Source organism: Globicephala melas, chromosome 16, assembly GCF_963455315.2.
Source record: "Globicephala melas chromosome 16, mGloMel1.2, whole genome shotgun sequence".
In the NCBI taxonomy this organism is placed as follows: domain Eukaryota; kingdom Metazoa; phylum Chordata; class Mammalia; order Artiodactyla; family Delphinidae; genus Globicephala; species Globicephala melas.
The window spans coordinates 80874887-80901465 of record NC_083329.1 but is presented as its reverse complement, the minus strand read 5'-3'; the positions used below and the strand labels follow the sequence as shown (position 1 = coordinate 80901465).

Here is a 26579-nt window from a genome sequence, read left to right as displayed (position 1 = left end):
CCCCTCCCATATAGGTCATTATAGAGTATTGAGAAGAGCTCCCCGAGCTACACAGCAGGTCCCTGTCAGTTATCTACCTGTACATATGGTAGTACGTATATATCAAGCCCAGTCTCCCAGCCGTGTATTTCTATTTTGTCTATTTGTTTGATAGGTCTTGAGTTCCTTGGGAGTGAATGCTGCTTTGTCACTGGCACTCAGCACTGTAACCTGAATGTAGAATCTTATTTTTCTGTCGAATCAATAGATGTTTTTTAAAAATTAGGCCTAGGGACTTCCCTGGTGGTCCAGTGGTTAAGACTTCGCCTTCCAATGCAGCGAGCGTGGGTTTAATCCCTGGCCGGGGAGCTAAGATGCCACAGGCCTCGCGGCCAGAAAAACCAAACATAAAAAACAGAAGCAATATTGTAACAAATTCAATAAAGACTTTAAAAATGGCCCACATGAAAAAAAATCTTAAAAAAAAATTAGGCCCAAACACTGATCTTAACCCTAAGGATTAGCTAATGGGAGCATCACAGGTTTGAAGTTGGACAGACAGAGTTAAGCTACTTAATTTTGTGAGCCTCGGTTTCCTTATTTTTGGATCTGGAGGTCCATTTTTTGTGCCTCTTCTATGTATCAGGCCATATGCTAATGCTCTTGCTTAAGCGTCATGACAACCTAAGGAGTGGGGTACCATTCTCATCCCCATTTTTCTGATGAGAGAACTGAGGCCCAGAGACGTTAAGTAACTTGCCAAAGTTACCCAACTCATAAATGGAAGAGCTAGAATTTGAACCCAGGTCCCCCAACTCCTTTGCTTATTTTTATTTTAAAGATCCACAAATACCTACTGTTCAATCCTTCAACTTCTTAAGCTTGTCTGTGATCTAAGTTGAAGCTCTCCGTTCGTTCTCCCCCTCCCCCAGTGGTAGCTCTGGTGGGCAGAACGATGCCCCTTCAAAGATGTGTTCATCCGAATCCCTGGAACCTGGGAATATGTTGCCTTACGTGGCCAGTGGGACTTTGTAGATGTGATTACGTTAAGACTCGAGATGAGGAGACCATCATGGATTATCCTGGTGCACCCGACGTGCTCACAGGGTCCTTAGAGGGGGACAGGGAAGGCAGGAGTCAAAGACAGATTAGAAGATGCTCTGCTGCTGGTTTTTATTAGAGATTTACAAAAATTTTTATTTATTTCATTTATTTATTTTTGACCGCGTTGGGTCTTCGTTGCTGCACGGGCTCTCTCTAGTTGCGGCGAGCGGGGCCTGCTCTTCGTGGTGGTGCGTGGGCTTCTCATTGCGGTGGCTTCTCTTGTTGTGGAGCACGGGCTCTAGGCACGTGGGCTTCAGTAGTTGTGGCTTGCGGTCTCAGTAGTTGTGGCTCACGGGCTCTAGAGCACAGGCTCAGTAGCTGTGGTGCACGGGCTTAGTTGCTCAGCGGCATGGGGGATCTTCCCGGACCAGGGCTCGAACCCGTGTCCCCTGCGTTGGCAGGTGGATTCTTAACCACTGCGCCACCAGAGAAGCCCCTCTGCTGCTGGTTTTGAAGATGGAGGATGGAGCCCCAAACCAAGGAATTCAGGCAGCTTCTAAAAGCTGGAAAAGTCAAGAAACCAGATTTTCCCTTAGAGCCTCCACAAGGAAAGTAACCCTGCTGCCACCTCAAGTTTATCCCAGTGATAACCATTTTGGATTTCTGACCTCCAGAACTGTGAGGTAATGATTTGCGTTCCTTTAAACTGTTAAGTTTGCAGTGATTTGTTATGGCAGCGATTAGGAAGCTAACACAGTGGTGTTTTTGCTTTCCTTGCCGTCCTTTCCTTCACATCTTTCCCTCCCTCTGTCCACCTTCCAAGGGGTGTTCCGGCGCCCTACTTCACCAGCTGGGTCAGCATTTCCCGTGGGTGTGGAAAAGTTCTCGCTTCTGCTTAAGGCCACGCCATGCGGATTACCTTCCTGGCTGTTTTCTCTTTTAAGGTGGTGTCAAGAAAGGAAAAGAATGGTCCAAATGTGGTTAAGGCTCTCCAGTGCAAGCCAAGATCATGCTTAATATTGGTGCCTACATCACATCACACTGGCCACTCAGGTTGAGTTTATTAACTGCAACCCCTAAGCTTTTCATATCATAGTAAAGCAAGAGACCTTATGAATTGTTCTTGTATCTTGTAGAATGTCTGCCATCTTGGATCATGTAGCTTTGGGCTCAAAGGGGGAAAAAATGTACTGATTTAATCTCTCCAGGGAAAGATTTAAAGACCAGGCTAATAAGGAGAGACAGATTGAATGCTGAGAGGAAGATGGCAAATTCTGGAGCTAATCTAATTAAAGGGCTATGAGAACTTTTCATTGGTGCATATATAAAACATGACAATCAGTGTCAGCTAAGAAACCCTCAGCAAATATCCAATCTCATTATTTTTTTCAGCATGACATAGAAAGTTTATTTTATTTTATTTTATTTTGCGGTACGCGGGCCTCTCTCTGTTGTGGCCTCTCCCGTTGCGGAGCACAGGCTCCGGATGCGCAGGCTCAGCGGCCATGGCTCACGGGCCCAGCCGCTCCGCGGCATGTGGGATCTTCCCAGACCGGGGCACGAACCCGTGTCCCCTGCATCGGCAGGCGGACCCTCAATCACTGAGCCACCAGGGAAGCCCAGAAAGGTTATTTTTAAACAAATACTGGTATGATACAAAAGAAGCTGAGGGAAGCGGGGAGACCCAGGCTAGGTCCTTGCCCATCCTCTATGCCACCCCCTCCTGCTGTTCCAGTGCCACTGTTCAGAGGGCATCGATCTCCCAGCCATTTCCATCCGTGACACATCTGTGACGCTGCCAGGTTGAAGAGTAGGGTAAAATGCTGTCAGGGAGAAGAAAAGGCTTTCATCCTCCCAGGCATTAGGGGCTCAGAGGATGACTGGAAACCTGAGAATGTGGAGAGGAGAGTTCAGGGCTAGCATCAGAGAAGGAGGTTGGTGAGATTATCGAGAATTCTCAATAGTTCTCTCTGCAAGAGGGAAGAGATATGGGAACATATGTATATGTGTGTTCACTTTGTTGTAGAGCAGAAACTAACACACCATTGTAAAGCAGTTATACTCCAATAAAGATGTTTAAAAAAAAATTGGATGACTAAATAGAAAAAAAAAAATTCAAAACGGCTGAGCCCTGAACCCTCTGGGCTTCCTAGAATTTTGTATTTCAATGTTTATGCATTCCCAGGAAAACGTTTCAAACAATGCAGCTAAGATGCTGTACCTCCGAAGCGGCTAAACCAGTTGGCTCCTGGCTGTGATCACCTTGCACACTTGGTAGAGGGAAGGCAGGGCAGGAACGCGTGTCCCAAAGCAAGTCCTTGCAGAACAACTAGGAGTTAGTGCCCCTAAAAGAAGGAGGAAAGCAATTGGTGAGATGATCTCCATTAGCTTTAAGTTACCCGAGAGGACCACGGGGGTCTGGTTTGGATGAATCTGGGGCAGTCCAAAGGTTGCCAAGGGGATATAGGAAGAAAATTTTAATTTGCACACTTCAGCTTTGTCGTCTGTCTGATCCGTTTGGAGGTTACCTAGTGGCAGAAGCAGGGCTTCAATGCGTTCTCACCTTCAGTGACCTTTCCTCAGCTCTCCATCCCTGATCACTAAGGGGAAGTTCTCTTGCTCGTATGATCTGTGTTGTGTTAACACACACACAGAGTGATTGCCATTTTAACGTCCCCGGGATGTGCTTCATCCTCGCTGAGTTAAATTGCTTTCTACTTTGGTAAATCCAATTCAGATTTCTAACTGACCATAGGTTAAAGTTTTAATTTAAAATTCCATTTCTTTTAAAAATTAGCAATTCAGATTTTGCAAGGTTGGTGAGGCAGCTCAGATCCTGAGACTGTTGCTGTTGGAAGGGGCCTTAGCTGTCATCTGTCCTGAGGGATGCTTCGTCGAATTCTTCTGGGGGCAGAATAGTCACTACTTCAAATAGATTACGCGTAACGAGGTAAATGAAAATGCTTTGTAAACTGTAGCACATTCAACAGGTGTAACTATTTTTTTAATCGAAGTATAGTTGATCAACAAATATTAACTATTATTAGCATTTGTAAAGATGCCTTTTCCATCATTGCCAGCTTTCCTTATAACCTGCATTTTCATGTTGAACTCCTATTTGGCTTGTTGTGAATATAACGTAAAATAAGTTTATAAATTATTTAGTAACATTTTCCCCCTCACACACTCATTCCTATACAGGTGAGGGATGTGTCCCCAGGGGTACAAGAGATGCTTTTTAGAGTCCCAGGATGTGACATGGAACGCCATGGGCTCACCTTCTTATATTTTCTTGCTGCCAAGGAGAAAGTCTCAATTTGCTGCTAGTGTGCCCTTAACCTTCTTTAAAACTAATTTCCCTTTGTAATAAAGAAGGAGCCGAGCAGGCTTCCCGCAAAATGCTAGTTTCTTTTCATTGTCTTTATTTGAATGGCTGACTTCTAAATCCGGCAAGTGGTTGTCATATCCCATTTATGGTAGTAATACTGTGAAGTATTCTTTAAAATGTATTTATTTGAGCAAAAGGAATGAGCCAATTTAAGCGAAAGTATAAAGAAAAATATTGATACAGGTAGTGTTCTGCTGTAGCAAGCACCGTGAGGTTGGTTGGACACGTGGCTCTCCGTTGGCCTTGAGGGATGGGCCATTGATCAGAGTGCTGTCCTTTATAACAGAAAAAACACGACTTACTCTGTTTCACATGGCAGTCTTTTAAATATTTGAAGACAGTACTCATGTTCCCCTTGGGCCTTTCTTTCATGCTGCCTCACCCTTCCCATTCTCCCCATGTGCTGTTGTGTTGCCCCTGCCCTGGGTGTGTGTGAGTCTGTTTCTCTCTCGGGGAATCTCCCTTTTCATCGTGTGTATAGTGGCAGTCCTTGTTCTGATATCAGGGAGCAGTTCCTCCAATCAGATGAGAAAGGGAAATTAGGGACCAATAGGGATGACATGGAAAGAAGAATCACAGCAGGGAGGTTGCCTGGGGCTTGTCAGGAGGAACAGTTGGGTACAGATTCGAGAGTGATATTTCTGTCCTCAAATGGCTTTATATAGATGCACAAAATAGAGGCTGTAAGCAAAATGAAATTGGAATATGCACATCAGGCAGAGAATTTGGAAACTCTTTGAGATTCAGGTTGGAAAGTCTGTGAGAATGTCTTTGTGGCTTGCTTCTCTGAGTTTTATTAAAGATTTGTCATCGCTAAGATTGTTTGGTCGATTAAATGAGGGATTGCGTGGAAAATGCTTTGGTTAGTCGGGGTGTGCTATACAAATGTCAAAAATGATTGTTCTTTCGTCAGTTGTATTATTACTTTATATTGTCCCCATTACAACATTTACATTCTATTCTATATCAATACTTTTCATAGTTGTCTAGCCTTAGTGCTTTATTTAAAAGGACCTGGTGCTCCCTGGTAGTCCTTTCATGAAAGGATCTTACCATTTCTGGGTCCTGTACCTTGGTTTATCTCTTGGCTGTCTGGATTTCACCATCCAGAGGTTTTTATCGAGAAGTTCCATGGCTGTTACACTGTCCAACATCCATGCATATTGAATAACGACTTTTTGTTCTCTTTATAATGTTTGGCAACTTGGCTGGGTATAAAATTCTGGAGTGTCCCCACCCCAACCCCCAAACTGTATTGACAGTGTCACTTGGCATTGAATGTTACCTTGGAAGCCAGCTTGAATTTTGCCTTTTATATATGTGACTTGAGTTTTCTCTGAGATTTACATAGGATTCATACTTTTTCTTTGCAGTTAAGTGATTTTACCAGATATCCTGGTGTTGGTCATAATATTTCCATATTTGTTCCTGGATACTGTGTGTACCTCTTATCTATAGATTCAGATTTTTTAATTACGTAGATGTTTTCTTCTATTACATCTTTGGTTCCCTGTGTCTTTTTTCTTCTTGAGGGGCATCTATCCTCCATGTTTGTTACCCTGTATGTATATCATCTTCTCTTCAATTATTTTTCTCTTTACCTTTTCTCTTGCATTTTGTCATTTTCTTAAGCTGACCTTCCAAGTTAGTGACTCTATTTTCAGCTGAAACTATACTTCTTGCTGCTTCTGAGATTGTTCTTGGAGAGACAACAGTGAACGGTCTGGAGGCAGGATCTTATTTTCCTGCCCAGGAATTGAACCTGAGTAGCCTGGATGAAAACCAGGCATCCTAGCTGGTACTCCATCAGGGGATAAAGGTTAGAAGCAAAGTTACCCTGGCTCTTGCCCCATGTGAAAGCAAGAATGTTTCAAGGAGACAAAAACTGTAAAAACAGGTATAAAGTTTATTATTAGAGACACAGCACAACATGTGGGAGAACACACAGAGAAACAGTTTGTTTATTTAAGACAGAAGCAAGGCAGAAATAACACACCTGGAGAGAAAGGGTGTGGGCGTTCTCCCTAATGAGGAGAAGTGCGGTAAAGGGGTGGTTAAGTCACTTATATGGGGCAGTTCTTCCAGGTCTTTGTTCTCCCCTGGCCAATTATCTCACTTCTTTTCCCACATCTGACCTGCCCTAGAACCCTGCCCAGTATGCACGCGCATCTTTTTGCCAAGATGGATTCCAGTGCAGAGGCCTGTGGGAGGTTTGACATCACCTATTATGGGGTGGCACGCCCTCCTTTTTGACCCCCGAGGAGCCTTCCTGCGCATGTGCAGTTGGGGAGGTTTCCCTGACCTCAGGAGTGGTAGATGTGGTCGTCTTATCTCTTTGCTCCGGCAGAGCTCAGCTCCTGCCATTAACTTGGTCCTGGGAGTGTCGACGGAACACAAAGCTTCACTTTCCTCTGCTTGATGAGCTCCAGCTGCCCAGCCCGGGGCCCGTCTACCTCCTACCTCAAGATGGCTTCGTTTTATAACTGAACTGAACAGAACACCCAGGCGGGCATTCACTGGCCTATGGTAAGTCCTAGGTATTGTTTTCTAAAAATTGTAATGTTACTGTTTCTCAAGTTAACAGCGGGCCACAAGCTTCCTTCTTCCCATCTCATGGCTGCCCTCTTCATTCTTCTGAGTGAAACACCTTGGAAATACACTTCTTTCCTTCTCAAGAACTGGCGAGGAATGCATTGGGTTGGGTGTCTGCTATTAATTTCATCCACATTTCACAGTGTTAGGAGCATACTCCTCACGGTTTTGAGAAGCAGCATGGCTCTGGAGCGCACTGCCTGTGTTTTCATTCCCGCTTTGCCGGCTGCCAGCTGTGTGAGTTTGGGCAAGGTACTTAACCTCTTGATTTCCCAGTTTTCCTCATCTGTAGAAAGAGGCTAGTAATAGGGCTGTTATGAGAATGAAATGAATTAATATTTGTAAAGGGATGATAACAACGCCTGTGGCACAAATAATAAACAGGCACCTTATAAGGGCATCTTAAATGGACATGGCACGTGATCTTGCGTTGTCAATAAAGTTTTCTCCCCAACATCTTATTCTTTGTTTATTTCAGTGGGCTTCACAGAAATGCAATTAACTTGTCTTTGTTCCCTTCTCTTGCCCCTGAGGTTGCTGGATTTCTTTGCTCATAGCATGTTTGTTTAGGCATTCATTTAGAATTGTATCCATTACAGGATACGTATCTGGCTGACCAATCTATGGCTCTCAGATTCGACTTTTTTCCTTCTTGGAAGCAGAACACTTGTCCTTGGTAGGCCCGGGATTTCTCAAAGCCCATGAGTCCATTTCTGTGGTCATGCCCGTGAGTTCCTTTAGTGCTAGATCCTAATTTATCTGACCTCATTTGGGGACATGAACTCCCTTGAAGGGGTAGGTGTTCTCTTTCTATCTTTTCTCCTCTCTTGAGCTTCCTGAATCATGCTACCGCTATCCTTTCCACTCTGAAGATCATTTTCTTGAACAGAGGTGAGGCCGAAACTTGGAGCTGTGTAATCCTACCCTGTCTTCTCTCTTATCTGTTACCCTTGTCCCCTAACTAGTGGGCTGGTCCCTGTCGGTTTGACTTTCTTGTCCTGGTTTGTTTGTTGGATGACTGGTTGGTTTATTTGAAGCACACCTTTTTTGCTGTTCTTAGCATCTTTACAGAAGGTGTACCTCCTTCTGGCTTTTAGTCTTTTGACGTTTTTCTTATTGCTTCATGATCCCTTTGTACTTATTCCAAGTTATTTCCCGTCTGTTTATTTTTGCCCTTTGAAAATTTCTACCTCTTGGAAAGCTTCCCTTCCATCTCAGAAGTTCTTATAGATGCTACCTTGGGGTTATTGTGCTACGTGCGTGCCTTGGGCACTTGTGAAAAGCACAGCTAGATTTCCTGCCCCAGGGATTCCGGTTCAGGAGGGCTGGGGAAAGGCCCTGAAGTGTTTCCTGCATTTTCACAGCTCTTCTGGGTGATTTGATGCAAGTGATCCCCAGGACACACTCAAGCCCAGCTGCTTTGGAGCAGAAGCAGCCAGTCTCCTTCCTCTCTCAAGCCATGAGTGAGGGTGACTCATGGGCGGGCTTCTCCGGGGGGCTGACCCCAGGATCAGCCCCCCGTTCCTGACCATTTCACCAGCTTTAATTCTGTCCCTTCCTTTCCCGTTCAAGGAAGATAACTGAGGGCTTCCCTGGTGGCGCAGTGGTTGAGAGTCCGCCTGCCGATTCAGGGGACGCGGGTTCGTGCCCCGGTCCGGGAGGATCCCACATGCCGCGGAGCGGCTGGGCCCGTGAGCCATGGCCGCTGAGCCTGCGCGTCCGGAGCCTGTGCTCCACAACGGGAGAGGCCGCAACAGTGAGAGTCCCGCGTACCGCAAAAAAAAAAAAAAAAAAAACTGAATGTGAGTGAGAGTAATGTGGACTTAAGTATGTTCTAATTTTAACAAATTAAATTACCCACAGCTTTAGTGCCTCACTACTCCCGACCCATCTCTGGTGTGCTGTCACCTTATTGTGGGAGCCCGACTCACCCAGCAGCCCCTTTGGGGGCAGTTTCTGACTCCAGCTTGACCTGGTCACTGTCTCCAGAGGTTCCCTTCCCTTTTGTGTAACTGATAGATTTTGTGTGGCCGTCAGATGGAACCTGACGCTGTTCCCTGGGGAGGGCCTTTCCGTGGGAGCCTCTGCTTTAAACCAGATTGACTCTGGCACATTTTCAGGCTGGAAACTTCTGTGTAAAGGACTTTATAAGTCCTGCAAGGTACTTACATTGGGACATTATTGCTGACTGCTGTTGCTCTTAGAGCTCTTAGCAATCTCCTTATTCTGGAGTATTTTACACGCAATAAGTGAATATCATTGAGCACTTCCACTTTGGGGATCACACCTGAGCGTTAGCAAATGGGAAACAGGCCATATACACTCCTTGGGGTCCAGTCCCAGCTCTCAGAGACCTGTTCGTACCTCAGACTCTGATTCCAGAGTCAGGGCCTGTGGCCTGCAGGATGGCATTGAGGTTGAGTGGAGGCCACACTTCCCAGTCCTGGCTTCAACATTAACCAGCCGTGTGACTTTGAACAAATTTCTTCTCTTCCATAAGTGATCTTATTTTTAAAATGGGGCGATAGGACTTCCCTGGTGGCACAGTGGTTAAGAATCCACCTGCCAATGCAGGGGACACGGGTTCGAGCCCTGGCCCGGAAGATCCCACATGCCACGGAGCAACTAAGCCCGTGCGCCACAACTACTGAGCCTGCGCTCTAGAGCCCGCGAGCCACAACTACTGAGCCCACGTGCCACAACTACTGAAGCCTGCAGGCCTAGAGCCTGTGCTCCACAACAAGAGAAGCCACCGCAACGAGAAGCCCGTGCAACGCAACGAAGAGTAGCCCCCGCTCACTGCAACTAGAGAAAGCCATGCACAGCCAAAAATAAATTTATAAAAAAAAATAAAATGGGGTGATAATAATCCTGTCCTTATTAGGTTTTGGTGAGGATTAAATGACATGAAATATGTGAAGAATTTAGCATGTGCCTGGCACTTAGCAGATGCTCAGTGAATATTGGATCAGATGACGTTGAATTCATCAAGCTGGTTTTTGATGTCATTTTCATGTGTCTTGCATTCTGAGTTGCTTTCTAGACCACATCTGTTGTGTGTACCATAAAGTCTGATAATTTGGGTGGGGAGAAGGTGGTCGCGGGGATGGAATATCGTGGGCAGTAACCAGGCTGTTACGATAATAACGTGTGATCCATAAGCTATTGGGATAAGACTGGGTTATCAATCTTAGAAAATAGCATTAGGGAAACTTTTCATTTCTAAATGAAATGAAACACTTGCATTTCTGAAGTGTTTCAAAGCACTTTACAGTTTACATGTGTTTTCTCATGTCCTGTCTTATTTAAACAAAAAGAAAAACTGAAGTGTAGGGAAAAACGGGTTTTCTTTATGTCCCATCATCAGGCTGGGTCTGACCCAGGTGTGCAGTTTCAGAGCTGAGATGTTGTCAGAACTGCTCTTCGTGGCTTATTGGAGCGCTTGTGGGGTGTGTAGAGCACCCAGAACTATGCTAAGCACCGAAGGGTGTTATGAGAAAAATAGCTTTGTATCTTTGCAGCTGTGTATATGTGCTTCTGCTTAAGAGCATCTTTAAATGGACTTAGAGCCAATGTAATGACAAAACCTGATGACAGAAAACATGCCAAAAATAACCTTGAAACTCACCTCCTACATGGAGTGAGGATTTGTGTGGTGTCTCCGATGTCCCTTTGTTTCCACCCCACCTCTACCCCCATCCAGACTCACCCCTGATTTCAACCCCATCTGGCCCTTTCCCAGGATTAGTTGTATAATTGAAAATGTGCCCACAAACATAATCTCTGGATTGGTGGATTTCAAACAAAGCCGATTAGAGAGTTCCAATTCTAAGTGTATGGAAAGAATATCTCTCTTTAAAATATGTTATTTTTTTTACATCTTTATTGGAGTATAATTGCTTTACAATGGTGTGTTAGTTTCTGCTTTATAACAAAGTGAATCAGTTATACATATACATATGTTCCCATATCTCTTCCCTCTTGCGTCTCTCTCCCTCCCACCTTCCCTATCCCACCCTTCCAGGCAGTCACAAAGCACCGAGCTGATCTCCCTGTGCTGTGCGGCTGCTTCCCACTAGCTATCTACCTTACGTTTGGTAGTGTGTATATGTCCATGCCTCTCTCTTGCTTTGTCACAGCTTACCCTTCCCCCTCCCTGTGTCCTCAAGTCCATTCTCTAGTAGGTCTGTGTCTTTATTCCTGTCTTACCCCTAGGTTCTTCCTGACATTTTTTTCCCTTAAATTCCATATATATGTGTTAGCATACGGTATTTGTCTTTCTCTTTCTGACTTACTTCACTCTGTATGACAGACTCTAGGTCTATCCACCTCATACAAATAGCTCAATTTCGTTTCTTTTTATGGCTGAGTAATATTCCATTGTATATATGTGCCACATCTTCTTTATCCATTCATCTGTCGATGGACATTTAGGTTGCTTCCATGTCCTGGCTATTGTAAATAGAGCTGCAGTGAACATTGTGGTACATGACTCTTTGAATTATGGTTTTCTCAGGGTATATGCCCAGTAGTGGGATTGCTGGGTCATGTGGTAGTTCTATTTTTAGTGTTTTAAGGAACCTCCATACTGTTCTCCATAGTGGCTGTATCAATTTACATTCCCACCAACAGTGCAAGAGGGTTCCCTTTTCTCCACACGCTCTCCAGCATTTATTGTTTGTAGATTTTTTGATGATGGCCATTCTGACCGGTGTGAGGTGATGCCTCATTGTAGTTTTGATTTGCATTTCTCTAATGATTAGTGATGTTGAGCATCCTTTCATGTGTTTGTTGGCAGTCTGTATATCTTCTTTGGAGAAATGTCTGTTTAGGTCTTCTGCCCATTTTTGGATTGGGTTGTTTGTTTTTTTGTTATTGAGCTGCATGAGCTGCTTGTAAATTTTGGAGATTAATCCTTTGTCAGTTGCTTCATTTGCAAATATTTTCTCCCATTCTGAGGGTTGTCTTTTCGTCCTGTTTATGGTTTCCTTTGCTGTGCAAAAGCTTTTTAATTTCATTAGGTCCATTTTTAAATTTCTGTTTGTATTTCCATTTTTCTAGGAGGTGAGTCAAAAGGATCTTGCTGTGATTTATGTCATGGAGTGTTCTGCCTATCTCTTCCTCTAAGAGATTTATAGTGTCTGGCCTTACATTTAGGTCTTTAATCCGTTTTGAGCTTATTTTTGTGTATGGTGTTAGGGAGTGATCTAATCTCATTCTTTTACATGTAGCTGTCCAGTTTTCCCAGCACCACTTATTGAAGAGGCTGTCCTTTCTTCACTGCACATTCCTGCCTCCTTTGTCAAAGATAAGGTGACCATATGTGCGTGGGTTTATCTCTGGGCTTTCTATCCTGTTCCTAAAATATGTATTGATAATGAAAAGCTGAGGACCTTGAGACTCTGCACGCGGCTCGTGTGGACTTCGCGTAGGTTCACACGCGTCTCTGTGTGTCCTGCCCGCGGCTCACTGCGCTCCTCCTGGCCCCAGCGTGTGGCACGGTCTTGTGTTTTGCAGAAATGACACATCTGTTTTCCCTTTGGCTGATTGCTGGGCCCTGGGGTTCCTCTCCCTGCCTGTGCCCACGACCCCACCCTAGCACACTTCTCAGAGTGGCCTTGCTCTGGGGCCTCTCCGGTTGTTAATGTTAATTCTCAGAGATAGGAATCCTGGTAAGAAGGAAGATTTCATGTGAAAACAGTCATAGGTTGATTTTTGATTCCAAGAATATAGTTCATTTTATAATTTTATATATATATATAATTTTATAAAGTTTGCCTTCATACACACGTTTACTGTCAAAGTTTCCTCAGCTAGTAGGTCTCTCGAGGTGGCTGAGGGTTCCTCGAAGGACCTGTGTGGCATTGCCTGCATCCTTAGAGATGCTACCGTGATGGAGAATGGTAGAGGCCCGTGTGCACCATTGCTGTGCCTCCTTCAGAGGCTCTCTGGTGGAGGGCTTGTCCTTGTCTTGTCTTCCATCCTTCCATCCTTACGGGTCCTTCCTTGTTCTGTTGCCCCCCTGTGTGACATCTTTTCCCCACGAGCTGGATTTCCCTGGTCCTGGTGTTACTGAACCAAAGTTGGGTTTACTCACTGGCACACAGTAAAGCCAATCTCCTGACACCGGCTTGGGGTGAAGGAAAGTTAGAGTTTATTGTAAGGATGGGTAGCTTGTGCTCTAAAACCCTGAACTCCCGAAGGGTTTCTGCAGAACATTTTTAAAGGCAAGGTGAGGGAGGGGCATCCGGGATATGTGATCCGCTTGTGCGCAGTTCTCTGATTGGTTGATGGAGATCAATCCTTAGGTGCCAGAAGGTCTAGGGACTGTGTGCTCATCATCCTCATCAAGTAGTTAATTTCTTCCATTTGGTGGTGGTTTTAGCATCTAAAAAATTCAGGAAATATGCGTGAGGTACTGTTATCTGGGTACTTCAGAGAGGAGCTACGGCAGAGGATATGGGGGAGGGGTTTGTCCTGGGAGGGCTTCACAGGGTCCTGCTCAGTTACACTTGTAGTTGTGAGTGTACGGCAGGTATATTATAGTCCTCTCCCTTTTCTTCCCGTTGTTTAGTTGAATTATTTTTCTTTGTCACAGCATATAACAGTTATATGAGTCTCATCCCTTTGGAAACATTTTTCAATCTTAACACTCTTACCTATCATGTTGAATAGGATAGGGCAAAGGAAGGACCCCTGCGTCAGGGAGCTGGGACCCTCTCTCTAGTGAGCCATCCATCCGTTGGCCTGGAACTGTTAATCACCAGCTGTGAACCCACTTGCCTCTTCTACCTGTCCTGTCTCCAGACTCTACTTGTAAACCGGAAAATCGGGAGAGGTCTTTTCAGATCTTTTCGGTAAAATCCAGATATTTACGTCTACCACCTTTCCCCTGACTTACCGTACCTGACATATAGTAGAGTTCTCAATAAATGCTACTGTCTTTTTCTTTTTTTTAAACATTAAAAAAATGGAGGTATAATTGATGTACAACTTATTATGTAAGTTTCAGGTGTACAACATAGTGATTCACAATTTTCAACGGTTTTACTCCATTTAAAGTTATTATAAGGATTGGTTGTGTTCCCTGTGTTGTGTGTATCCTTGTAGCTTATTTATTTTACACATAGTAGTTTGTACCTCTTAAACTCCTACCCCTGTCTTGCCCCTCCTTCCTCCCTCTTCCACTAGTGACCACTAGTTTGTTCTCTGTATCTGTGTTTCTTTTTTGTTATATTCACTAGTTTGTTTTATTTTTTTAGATTCCATGTATAAATTATACATAGTATTTGTCTTTCTCTGACTTACTTCACTTAGCATGATACCCCCCAAGTTCATCCATGTTGTTGTAAGTGGCAAAATTTAATTCTTTTTTATGGCTGGATAGGATTCCATTGTCTATAGGTACACATCGTCTCTATCCATTAGTCTGTTGATGGACACTTAGGTTGCTTCCACATCTTGGAAACTGTAAACAATGCTGCTGTGAACACTGGGGTGCCTGTATCTTTTCAAATTAACGTTCTTATTTTTTTCAGATAGATACCCAGTATGGGAATTGCTGGGTCATATGGTAGTTCTATTTTTAGTTCTTTGAGAAGGCTCTGTACTGTTTTCCATAGTGGCTGAACCAATTCACATTCCCACCAACAGTGCCTGAGGGTTCCCTTTTCTCCACATCCTCTCCAGCATTTGTTATTTGTGTTCTTTTTGATGATAACCATTCTAATAGGTGTAAGGTGATATCTCATTGTGGTTTTAATTAGCATTTCTCTGATGATTAACAGTGTTGAACATCTTTTCATGTGCCTGTTGACCATCTGTATGTCTTCTTTGGAAAAAATGTCTATTCAGGTCTTATGCCTGTTTTTTAATTGGATTTTTTATTTTTTTGATGTTGAGTTGCATGAGCTGTTTATATATTTTCGATATTAACTCCTTATCAGTCATATCATTTGCAAATATCTTCTCCCATTCAGTATGTTGTCTTTTCATATCATTGTTGGTTTCCTTTGCTAGCAAAAACTTTTAAGTTTAATTAGGTCCCGTTTGTTTATTTTTGCTTTTATTTCCTTGCTTTAGGGGACAGATACAAAAAAATACTGCTATGATTTTTGTCAAAGAGTGTTCTGCCTATATTTTCTTCTTGGAGTTTTATGGTTTCTGGTCTTACATTTAGGTCTTTAATCCATTTTATGTTTATTTTTGTATATGGTGTTAGAGAATGTTCTCATTTTATTCTATTACATGTAGCTCTCCAGTTTTCTCAGCACCATATCCATTGTATATCCTTGCCTCTTTTGTCTTGACCATAGATATTTGAGTTTATATCTGGGCTCTCTATTCTGTTCCATTGATCTATGGGTCTGGTTTTAGGCCAGTACCATACTGTTTTGATTACTGTAGCTTTGTAGTATAGTTTGAAGTCAGGGAGCCTCATTCCTCCAGCTCTATTCTAATTTTCAAAGGTTGTTTTAGCTATTTGGTCTTCTGTGTCTCCATACAAATTTTAAAATTATTTGTTCTAGTTCTGTGAAAAATGCCCTTAGTATTTTGCTAGGGATTGCAATGAATCTGTAGATTGCCTTGGTAGTATGGTCATTTTAACAATATTAATTCTTCCAATACATGAACACGATATATCTTTCCATTTGTTTGTGTCATCCTCAATTTCTTTCATCACTGTTCTATAGTTTTCCAAGTACAGGTCTTTTACTTCCTTAGGTAGGTTTGTCCCCAGGTATTTTATTCTTTTTGATGTTATTATAAATGGGATTGATTCCTTAATTTCTCTTTCTGATAGTTCATTTTTGGTATACAGAAATGCAGCAAAAAGAAGAAATTCTTTTTTTTTCAGAAGAGTTGTTTTTTAATCAATGACTTTTTTTTTGCTTTTAATTAATTAATTTATTTTTAACATCTTTATTGGAGTATAATTGCTTTACAATGTTGTGTTAGTTTCTGCTATATAACAGAGTGAATCAGCTACATGTATACATATATCCCCATATCCCCTCCCTCTTGCCTCTCCCTCCTACCCTCCCTATCCCACCCCTCTAGGAGGTCACAAAGCACCGAGCTGATCTCCCTGTGCTATGCAGCTGCTGCCCACTAGCTATCTATTTTACCTTTGGTAGTGTATATATGTCAATGCTACTCTCTCACTTTGTCCCAGCTTACCCTTCCCCCTCCCCATGTCCTCAAGTCCATTCTCTATGTCTCCCTCTTTTTTCCTGTCCTGCCCTTAGGTTCATCAGAACCTTTTTTTTTTTTTTTTTTTTTAGATTCCATATATATGTGTTAGCATACGGTATTTGTTTTTCTTTCTGACTTACTTCACTCTGTATGACAGACTCTAGTTCCATGCACCTCACTACAAATAGCTCAATTTTGTTTCTTTTTATGGCTGAGTAATATTCCATTGTATATATGTGCCACATCTTCTTTATCCATTCATCTGTCGATGGACAGTTAGGTTGCTTCCATGTCCTGGATATTGTAAATAGTGCTAAAATGAATATTGTGGTACATGTGTCTTTTTGAATTATAGTTTTCTCAGGGTATATGCCCAGTACTGGGATTGCTGGGTCATATGGTAGTTCTATTTTTAGTTTTTTAAGGAACCTCCATAATGTTCTCCATAGTGGATGTATCAATTTACATTCCCACCAACAGTGCAAGGGGGTTCCCTTTTCTCCACACCCTCTCCAGCATTTATTGTTTGTAGATTTTTTGACGATCGCCATTCTGACCGATGTGAGGTGATACCTAATTGGAGTTTTTTTTTTTTTTGCGGTACGTGGGCCTCTCACTGTTGTGGCCTCTCCCGTTGCAGAGCACAGGTTCCGGACGCGCAGGCTCAGTGGCCGTGGCTCACGGGCCCAGCCGCTCCGTGGCATGTGGGATCTTCCCAGACCGGGGCACGAACCTGTGTCCCCTGCATCTCAACCACTGCGCCACCAGGGAAGCCCCTAATTGGAGTTTTGATTTGCATTTCTCTAATGATTAGTGATGTTGAACATCCTTTCATGAGTTTGTTGGCAATCTGTATATCTTCTTTGGAGAAATGTCTATTTAGGTTTTCTGCCCATTTTTAGATTGGGTTATTTGTTTTTTGATATTGAGCTGCATGAGCTGCTTGTATATATTGGAGATTAATCCTTTGTCTGTTGCTTTCTTAGCAAATATTTTCTCCCAATCTGAGGGTTGTCTTTTGGTCTTGTTTATGGTTTCCTTTGCTGTGCAAAAGGCTTTAAGTTTCATTAGGTCCCATTTGTTTATTTTTGCTTTTATTTCCATTTCTCTAGGAGGTGGATCAAAAGGGATCTTGCTGTGATTTATGTCATAGAGTGTTCTGCCTATGTTTTCCTCTAAGAGTTTGATAGTGTCTGGCCTTACATTTAGGTCTTTAATCCATTTTGAGTTTATTTTTGTGTATGCTGCTAGGAAGTGTTCTAATTTCATTCTTTTTCATGTATCTGCCCAGTTTTCCCAGCACCACTTATTGAAGGGCTGTCTTTTCTCCATTGTATGTTCTTGCCTCCTTTATCAAAGATAAGGTGACCATATGTGCGTGGGTTTATCTCTGGGCTTTCTATCCTGTTCCATTTATCTATATTTCTTTTTTTTTGTGCCAGTACCATACTGTCTTGATTACTGTAGCTTTGTAGTATAGTCTGAAGTCAGGGAGCCCGATTCCTCCAGCTCCATTTTTCTTTCTCAAGATTGCTTTGGCTATTCAGGGTCTTTTGTGTTTCTATACAAAGTGTGAAGTTTTTTGTTCTAGTTCTGTGAAAATTGCCATTGGTAGTTTGATAGGGGTTGCATTGAATCTGTAGATTGCTTTGGGTAGTATAGTCATTTTCCCAATGTTGATTCTTCCAATCCAAGAGCATGGTATATCTCTCCGTCTGTTTGTATTGTCTTTAATTTCTTTCATCAGTGTTTTATAGTTTTCTGCATGCAGGTCTTTTGTCTCCTTAGGTAGGTTTATTCCTAGGTATTCTATTCTTTTTGTTGCAATGGTAAATGGGAGTGTTTCCTTAATTTCTCTTTCAGATTTTTCATCATTACTGTATAGGAATGCAGGAGATTCTGTGCATTAATTTTGTATCCTGCTGCTTTACCAAATTCATTGATTAGCTCTAGTAGTTTTCTGGTAGCATCTTTAGGATTCTCTGTGTATAGTATCATGTCATCTGCAAACAGTGACAGTTTTGCTTCTTCTTTTCCAATTTGTATTCCTTTTATTTATTTTTCTTCTCTGATTGCCATGGCTAAAACTTCCAAAACTATGTTGAATAATAGTGTGAAAGTGGGCAGCCTTGTCTTGTGTCTGATCTTAGAGGAAATGCATTCAGTTTTTCACCATTGAGAAGGATGTTGGCTGTGGGTTTGTCATATATGGCCTTTATTATGTTGAGGTAGTTTCCCTCTATGCCTACTTTCTGGAGAGTTTTATCATAAATGAGTGTTGAATTTTGTTGAAAGATTTTACTGCATCTGTTGAGATGATCATATGGTTTTTACCCTTCAGTTTGTTAATATGGTGTATCCCATCGATTGCTTTGCATATATTGAAGAATCCTTGCATTCCTGTGATATGTTTAGTAACATATTGTTTAGCCTCCATGTGTTTGTGTTTTTTGCAGTTTTTTTTCTTGTAGTTGATTTCTAGTCTCATAACATTGTGGTTGGAAAAGATGCTTGATGTGATTTCAGTTTTCTTATATTTACCAAGGCTTGTTTTGTGACCAGCATGTGATCTACCCTGGGGAATATTCCATGTGCACTTGAAAAGAATGTGTATTCTGCTGCTTTTGTATGGAATGTTTTCTATATATTTAAGTCCATCTGGTCTAATGTGTATTTTAAGGCTGGTGTTTCCTTATTGATTTTCTGTCTGGATGATCTGACCATTCATGTAAGTGGGTTGTTAAAGTCTCCTACTACTAGTCTGTTACTGTTGATTTCTCCCTGTATGTCCATTAGTATTTGCTTCATGTATTTAGATGCTCCTATGTACATGTATATTTACAATTGTTATATCTTCTTCTTGGATTGATCCCTTGATCATTATGTAATGTCTTTGTCTCTTGTAACAGTCTTTATTCTAAAGTCTATTTTGTCTGATATAAGTATTGCTACCCTGGCTTTCTTTTCATTTCCATGACGTTTTCATTTCATTTCCATTCCTTCACTGTGTGTCTGTGTGTGTCTTTAGATCTGAAGTGAGTGTCTTGTAGGCAGCATACGTTCAACTCTTGTTTTTGTATCCATTCAGCAACTCTATGTCTTTTGATCGCAGCATTTAGTCCATTTACATTGAAGGTAATTATTGATATGTATGGGGTTGTTTTTGTAGATATTTTTTGCTCCTTTCTTCCTCTTTTGTTCTCTTATGATTTTTGATAGCTATCTTTAGTGTTATGTTTGTATTCCTCTTTCTTTTTTGTGTATGTATTTATTATAGATTTTTGGTTTGTGGTTACCATGATTTTTATATTATACATATATATAATTATATATATATATATAATTGTTTTAAGTTCCTGATCTCTTAATTTCAAATGCTTTCTAAGAACTTTGCATTTGTACTCTCCTCCCATCATGGTTACATTTTTCTTTTTTTTATACATCTTTATTGGAGTATAATTGCTTTGTAATAGTGTGTTAGTTTCTGCTAAGGTTACTGTTTTTAATATCATATTTTACATTGAATAGTTGTTTGTATCCCTTAACATAGCCCTTATTGTGGATACGGATGATTTTACTACTTTTGTCTTTTCACCTTCCTACTAGCTTTGTGCGTGAATGATTTCATACCTTTACTGTATGTTTGCCTTTACTGATGAGCTTTTTCCTTTTGTAATGTTCGTGTTTCTAGTTGTGACCTTTTCTTTTCAACTTAGAGAAGTTCCTTTAACATTTCTTGTAAAGCTGGTTTGGTGGTGCTGAAGTGTTTTAGCGTTTGCTTGTCTGTAAAGCTTTTGATCTCTCCATCGGATCTGAATGAGAGCCTTGCTGGGTCGAGAGTATTCTGGGTTGTAGATTTTTCCCTTTCATCCCTTTAAATATATCATGCCACTTCCTTCTGGTCTGTAGAGTTTCTGCTGAAAAATCAGCTGGTAGCTTTATGGGAGTTCCCTTGTAAATTATTTGTTGGTTTTCCCTTGCTGCTTTTAATATTCTCTCTTTATGTTTAATTTTTGCCATTTAATGTACAGTGTGTCTTGGTGTGTTCCTCTTTGGGGTTCATCCTGAATGGAAGTCTCTGTGCTTCCTGGACTTGGGTGACTTTTTCTTTTCCCAGGTTAGGGAAGTTTTCAGTTATTATGTCTTCAAATATTTTCTCAGGTCCTTTCTCTCTCTCTTCTCCTTCTGGGACTTCTATAATGTGAATGTTAGTGTGCTTGATGTTGTCCCAGAGTTCTCTTAAACTGTCCTAACTTCTTTTTGTTCTTTTTTCTTTTTTTCTGTTCAGCCTCAGTAATTCCCACTACTCTGTCTTCCAGCTCACTGATCCGTTCTTCTGTATCTTTTAGTATACTGTTGATTCCTTCTAGCGTATTTTTCATTTCGGTTATTGTATTCTTCATTTATGCTTGGTTGTTCTTTATACTTCGACTCTGTTAAAAACTTCTGACTTCTCACTCTGTGCATCCGTTCTTCTCCCAAGTTCTTTGATCATCTTTACGATCATTACCCTGAACTCCTGGGTAGATTGCCTATCTCCACTTCACTTCACGCTTCTTCTGGGCATTTATCTTTTGTGGAACATGTTCCTCTATTGCCTTATTCTCCCTAACTTGCTGTTTTCATTTTTGCGTATCTGGTAGGTTGGTTATGTTTCCCAACCTTGGAGAAGTGGCCTGCTGTAGGAGATACCCCATGTGTCCCAGCAGCACACTCCCCTCTTGTCACCCAAGCTGTATGCTCTAGGGGTTCCCTGTATGAGGCTGCTTGGGTCCTTCTGTTGTGGGGAGCTATGTGGGTGGTCTAGCAGGCTTGGTTGGCCCCCAGTCTGGTTGGTTGCTAGGCCCTGCCTTGTGTGGAGGTGGCAGGCCACTGGTTGGCAGGGGCCAGTCATGGGGTGGCTGACTGCCAAACCCTGGGGGCCCAGGGCCAGTGCTGGCTCACTGATGGGCAGAGTCAGGGTCCTGGAGACTCCGGGGCTGTTGTCCCTTCATTGGTGGGTGAAGCCAGGTCCTGGGGTTGGTGCTGGTCTGCTGGTAGGCAGAGCTAGTCTTGAGTCTGATTGCAGGGCCCAGGGGTCCCTGAGGTGGTGTTGGATTGCTGGTGTTTGGGGGCCAGTTCCTGCACAGTTGGGTGCAGGGTCTGGGGTGTCCTGCTAGTGGGCAGGGCCAGGGCCCAGCCTGTCCCAGTGTAGGATCTGGCCTACCGGTGGGCGGGCTGTTTCCGCAGGCTCTGGGACTGGGGTTTTCCTGCGTCTGGTGTCTGCCCCTGGTGGGTAAGGCTGCTCTGGACACGAGAGCAGGCTCCCTGGGGCTGGTGGGTGCCTGTTCACTGGTGGGTGGGGCTGGGTCCTGGCCTTCTGGTGGACAGGGCCATGTCCAGAGGGGTCTGTGGGCTCAGGGAGTCTTAAGGCAGCCTGTCTGCTGGTAAGCAGGGCTGTGTCCTCACCCAGTTAGTTGCTTGACCTGAGGTACCCCAGCACTGGCCCCTACAGGCTGTTGGGCCAGGGCAGGGCTGGGTCCTGGGGCTAATAGCTGGAGGGAGGATTCCACAGTGGCCCTTGCCAGCCCAGTGTCCACGTGGTAGAATGAGCTCCCGCAAACACCTGCCACCGGTGTCTGTGTCCCCAGGGTGAGCTGCAGTTGTCTCCTGCCTCTCCAGGAGACGCTCTGAGATCAGCAGGTAGGTCTGACCCAGGTTCCCCTCAATTCATGGCTTTCTTCCCTGGGACTCGGAGCATGCGAGATTTTGTGTGAACCCTTTAAGACCGGAGTCTCTATTCCCTCAGCCCTCTGGGACTCCGGAAAGTATGCCCTGCTGGGCTCTCAAAGCCAAATGCTCTGGGGGCTCCTCTTCCTGGTGCAGGACCCTTGGGCTTGGGAGCCTGATGTGGGGCTCAGACCCCTCACTCCTTTGCGAGAACCTCTGCAGTTGTAATGATTCTCCAGCTTCTGTGTCTCCCACCCGGGGGGAACCTGACTGTATCGCGAGTCCGCCCTTCCATAGCTGTCTCGTCGTGGTTCCTTCTTTACGTCTTTAGTTGTGGAAGAGCTTTTCTGGTAGGTTCTGGTCTTTTTCATTGATGGTTGTCCTGTAAGTAGCTGTGATTTTGGTGTGCCCGTGAGAGAAGGTGAGCTCAGGGTCCTTCTACTTCGCCATCTTGGCTGATCTCTCTCTACTGTCTTTTTTTAAAAAGAAATTTATTTATTTTATTCATTTATTTTTGGCCGTGTTGGGTCTTCGTTGCTGTGTGCGGGCTTTCTTCAGTTGCGGCGAGCGGGGGCTACTCTTCGTTGCGGTGCACGGGCTTCTCATTGCGGTGGCTTCTCTTGTTGCAGAGCACGAGCTCTAGGTGTGTGGCTTCAGTAGTTGTGGCACGTGGGCTCAGTAGTTGTGGCTCGCGGGCTCTAGAGCGCAGGCTCAGTAGTTGTGGCGCACGGGCTTAGTTGCTCCGTGGCATGTGGGATCTTCCTGGACCAGGGCTTGAATCCATGTCCCCTACATTGGCAGACGGATCCTTAACCACTGCACTACCAGGGAAGTCCTGGACATGATTTACTGTTAATAAACCCACGTAGGCTCTCTCCATAAGTAAGTGCTCACAAACAACCCTGTTACTGATCTTCTGCAGCTCATCTGGTGTCTGTGTCCTGCTCATTGATCTGAAATCGCTGGGCTTCAATTTGCAGGAATGATCTGTTTCCCTTTTTAGAACCCGGCAGGATGCTTGTGTGTTTCCAGTCTGTCGACCTTCTCCTGTTCTCAAAGAACACCTCAGCCATTGCCCGATCTCATTTTCACGTTCCTTTAGTATAAGTGAATTAAATCCAATTTATTACCCAGGTTTGCCTCATTTGTTTCAAAATAGGCTGTGTACAGAGGAAACTCTATTCCCTTAGCGAGAGTTAACTCAAGTTTTAAAACCCATTCTAGAGAAAAACAGACTCATCTAGTTTGTTTTCGCTATTAAACATGTTTTTTGAAAAAGGAATCGGCCTTTTGATATTGCTGGAAGTTGAGAAAGATAGCCTAAAGACCAAAAAGGTAAATAAAGAGAGAGAGGGAGACAAAACACTTGATTCTGAGTGTTCAGCAAAAAGTGTGAAATGTCATTCTTTCCCTTAACCGTTGCCTTAAGGAAAATGAGAAGATTTTAAAAGCAATGGCTGGTGAGGCATGTACGTGGCAAGGATTTCTGTAGCTCTAGGAGAGAATATAGATCAACTAAAATCTTCAGGAGTTTCTTCTGTGTGTCAGAAATTGCTTGCAGTTTGTCTGATATTTTTCTGATAGTTTGGAAATCTCCATGGACTTCTGTGTTTTATGGTCACCCACTTATTTTCTCTTTCCTAATAGGGTAGACCCTATTAGGAAGATAGGAAGAGGAAAAAAAAAAAAACCTAACACAAAACTAACTCTGAAGCAGACTGTTGGATAACATTGAATAACACTATCCAGGAAAATTGTAAGGTGTTATTAGAATACAGTGATGACTTAGGTGCCCAGAAGAACTTGGGGAAAGAAGCTAATTTTCTGAGCCCATATCACCGCTTATCATAAGCTCTGATGGGCTTTTGAAAATCCCCGTTAGTGATTTTATCGTATCTTTAGAACAGTCCTTCAAGGTATGGGGGTTATGCCCATTTTATACACAAGTAAACTGAGGCACAGAAGGGCTAAGTAACTTTCTTGGATCGCTCAGATGGGAGCCAACAGAATCCAGCTCTTGTTTGTGGTCCCAGACCCTCTCTGAGTCTTGAACTGGTGATCTCATATCTGACAGATGAGAGGAGTCATCTCTGGAGGTAACGCAGGGCTTGTCTGTAGACACTGTGCCCTCAAGGTGACTTGACTACAGTCTCAGGAAGGCAGGCCTGGAATACAAAACTGACATCTCACACACTGTATGGGTCTAACCTGAAGAAAGATGCTAGGGCTCCCCACTTGCAAGGAGGAGATTGGTAACACTCCCCAGGGGAGAAAACCAAGCTCGGAGAAGGTTTACTTTGGCAAGACAAGGAGCTCTGAGGGGCAGAGGTAGGTTCAGACTCTACTGAGAAGGTCATTCTGCTTCCTTCAAGTCCTGTCCCCCCTGGGATGCTGAGCCTTAGTTTCTTTTCTAGAGATGGTTGACTGTAGGGCCCGGTCTCTGTGGGTGGCTTGAATTCCCACGTGCGCCCGCCGGGACGTTGCATCCCTCGACGCACACGCACCTCCCTGGGAAGCCTGGACTGCAGGACTGATTTCGCCTGGTGACCTAGCTCAGTGCTGGCCTGGGCCCGGCTGTGATATCTGAGTGTGTCATCACCGTACTGTGAATGCCAGCCCTCAGGGAAGCGGCCAGCACCTCTAGCTCTTTGCCTCCTCTGGCAGGTCCTATCTGAGAGTTTATGTGATACCCTTCTGATAGTAGTGGCTGGTGAAGACACTAGCGTCTCATCTTCATAAAAAAAAAAAATCACTAAATATGCCACTTTGAGAACAAAAGCTTTCAAAAGGAATCTAGTGAGGGTGTTTAGTTGCTTTCCACAGTGTGGAAGCATATTGATATAACCAAAGTGCACTTCAGATATTTAAGCATCAAAGCATCCGGGGAGAATTATTCTTCACAGTAAGATGTATTGCTTTGTTCAAGATGATTCCAGAGCGAAGAGGCACTATAAAGGCAAGAAGAGACAAGATTTCTGTATAATTAGTTTGCGCTGGCTGAATGGAGATGGGTACTTGAACAGTTTGCTCTCTTAAACATCCTAAGTATTCCCCCACTGTCATCTTCCAGAAAGCAGGACTGTTTCAACAAACCCCTTCTTTGTAGGTGGTGCAAAGGTTAACTCCAGTCCAGCCTATGCCTAGTTTTCATCAACTCAAAACACTAATGGTGTTTGAATCAATCGGAAAGATTTGAGCTTTCTGGATGGAGAGATGACCTCTTAAAACTTGGAAGCTATATATAGTATCTCAATCTGAAGTGAGACCGGAAAAGTTTTATGAAGGAAGAATCCTCGAGTGTAGACAAAAGACAGTCATATTCTGTTATAAAATGTCTCCTTACATCTGAGACCAGTTAAGTGACAGGTCACCCTCAGTACCCACCCCCGTGCTCATAGCTGTTTAGAGCATCTTTATAACCTAGGAATTATTTAATGCCAGTTTCTGTCTTATTTCTTCGCACCAGTGCTCCAAGGTGCGATATTGGAATGTAGAAAAAAAAACCCCAAATTTACTCTTGTTTTCTAGTAGGATCATAGAGCAGACATTTGCGATGCGATAATTGTATCATTTTTAAGGGCAGGCATTTACAGTGGCACAAACCTTTGATGTGGGCTTAAATTCGGAGTATTATAAAAATTTAGTGCCAAGCAGGGACTTCCTTGAAAGACAGTCTAGTCCCTAGGGCACTACTTATGTGTGAAGTACTGACAACTTAAGATCATTTTTTAATAAACACATCTCAAATTTGGCATGCAAAGCGGGGCATGTAGAAGGCTTTGAAAATAAGCCCATGCATAAAATATACGGCATTAAGAAGGTAACTGTGAACTTTAGAGATGACTAGCCTGAGCAAAGCTCTCTTTTGTTAGGGTGGATGTGAGAGCTTGCAGCTCTTTGCTGCAAAAATAAGAGCAGAAACTTAAGTTGTTTTGAAATAACAGCTACAGAGAGGGCTCCTTCTGGTTCATCCATATTTTATTAGGGCAGCAGTTAAAAAATTCATTAGCGACACCCATCTGCAGTTAACAGCACTCTTGAGGGAGTTCAGCGGCTGATCAGATTTTGAGTAGCTCTTTACATGGGAAGAAAAAGACAATCGTTTATGAGAATTAATAGCGCCGTGGCGAGAGGCTGCTCAGTGATTTCAGAGCAGCCCTTTCACGGGGCTTATGAGTCTCTAACTGCTAAATTCCTCAACTACCTGTTTCAAGTGGAGGAAGGAGATCGGGGGTAAACAGGAAAGAGAACAACTCAGGAAACTGGATCAGAGAGTTGGGCAGGTATTGGCCAACAACAGAGCATGGGTTGAGTGTCCAGAGACACCACACTGGATGCTGTGTGTGTGTGTGTGTGTGTGTGTGTGTGTGTGTATGCCGTGTGTGTGTGTATGCCGTGTGTGTGTATGCCGTGTGTATGTGTGTATGCCGTGTGTGTGTGTGTCGTGTGTGTGTATGCCCTATGTGTGTGTGTGTATGCAGTGTGTGTATGCCGTGTGTGTGTGTGTGTGTATGTGTGTGTGTGTGTGTGTGGGCATGTTGGCCCCCAGCAGCCTCCTCAGTACAGAAAACAGCTTACAGTCAGAGCTGAGGCAGCTCGGGTTTGGCTTTGCCTTGAACTCCGCCTACAGGTGGCCATGTCCAAGTGCCTTGGTTTTAGGGTGATATTCTTG

At 43.3% G+C, this 26579-nt stretch overlaps 1 protein-coding gene across 7 annotated transcripts in view; it reads left to right on the top strand.

The window, feature by feature from the left end:
• DISC1 (DISC1 scaffold protein) overlaps positions 1–26579 on the top strand; it is a 348149-nt gene that overhangs the window by 19289 nt on the left and 302281 nt on the right. Inside the window, exon 1 of one of the 7 annotated variants that reach the window (XM_060286270.2) lies at positions 1643–1706. The exons of the other annotated variants lie outside the window; for them this stretch is intronic. The gene's annotated coding sequence lies outside the window, so the exon portion shown is untranslated. Of the gene's footprint in view, positions 1–1642; positions 1707–26579 lie in introns of those variants that run through there. 7 annotated transcript variants of the gene reach the window in all.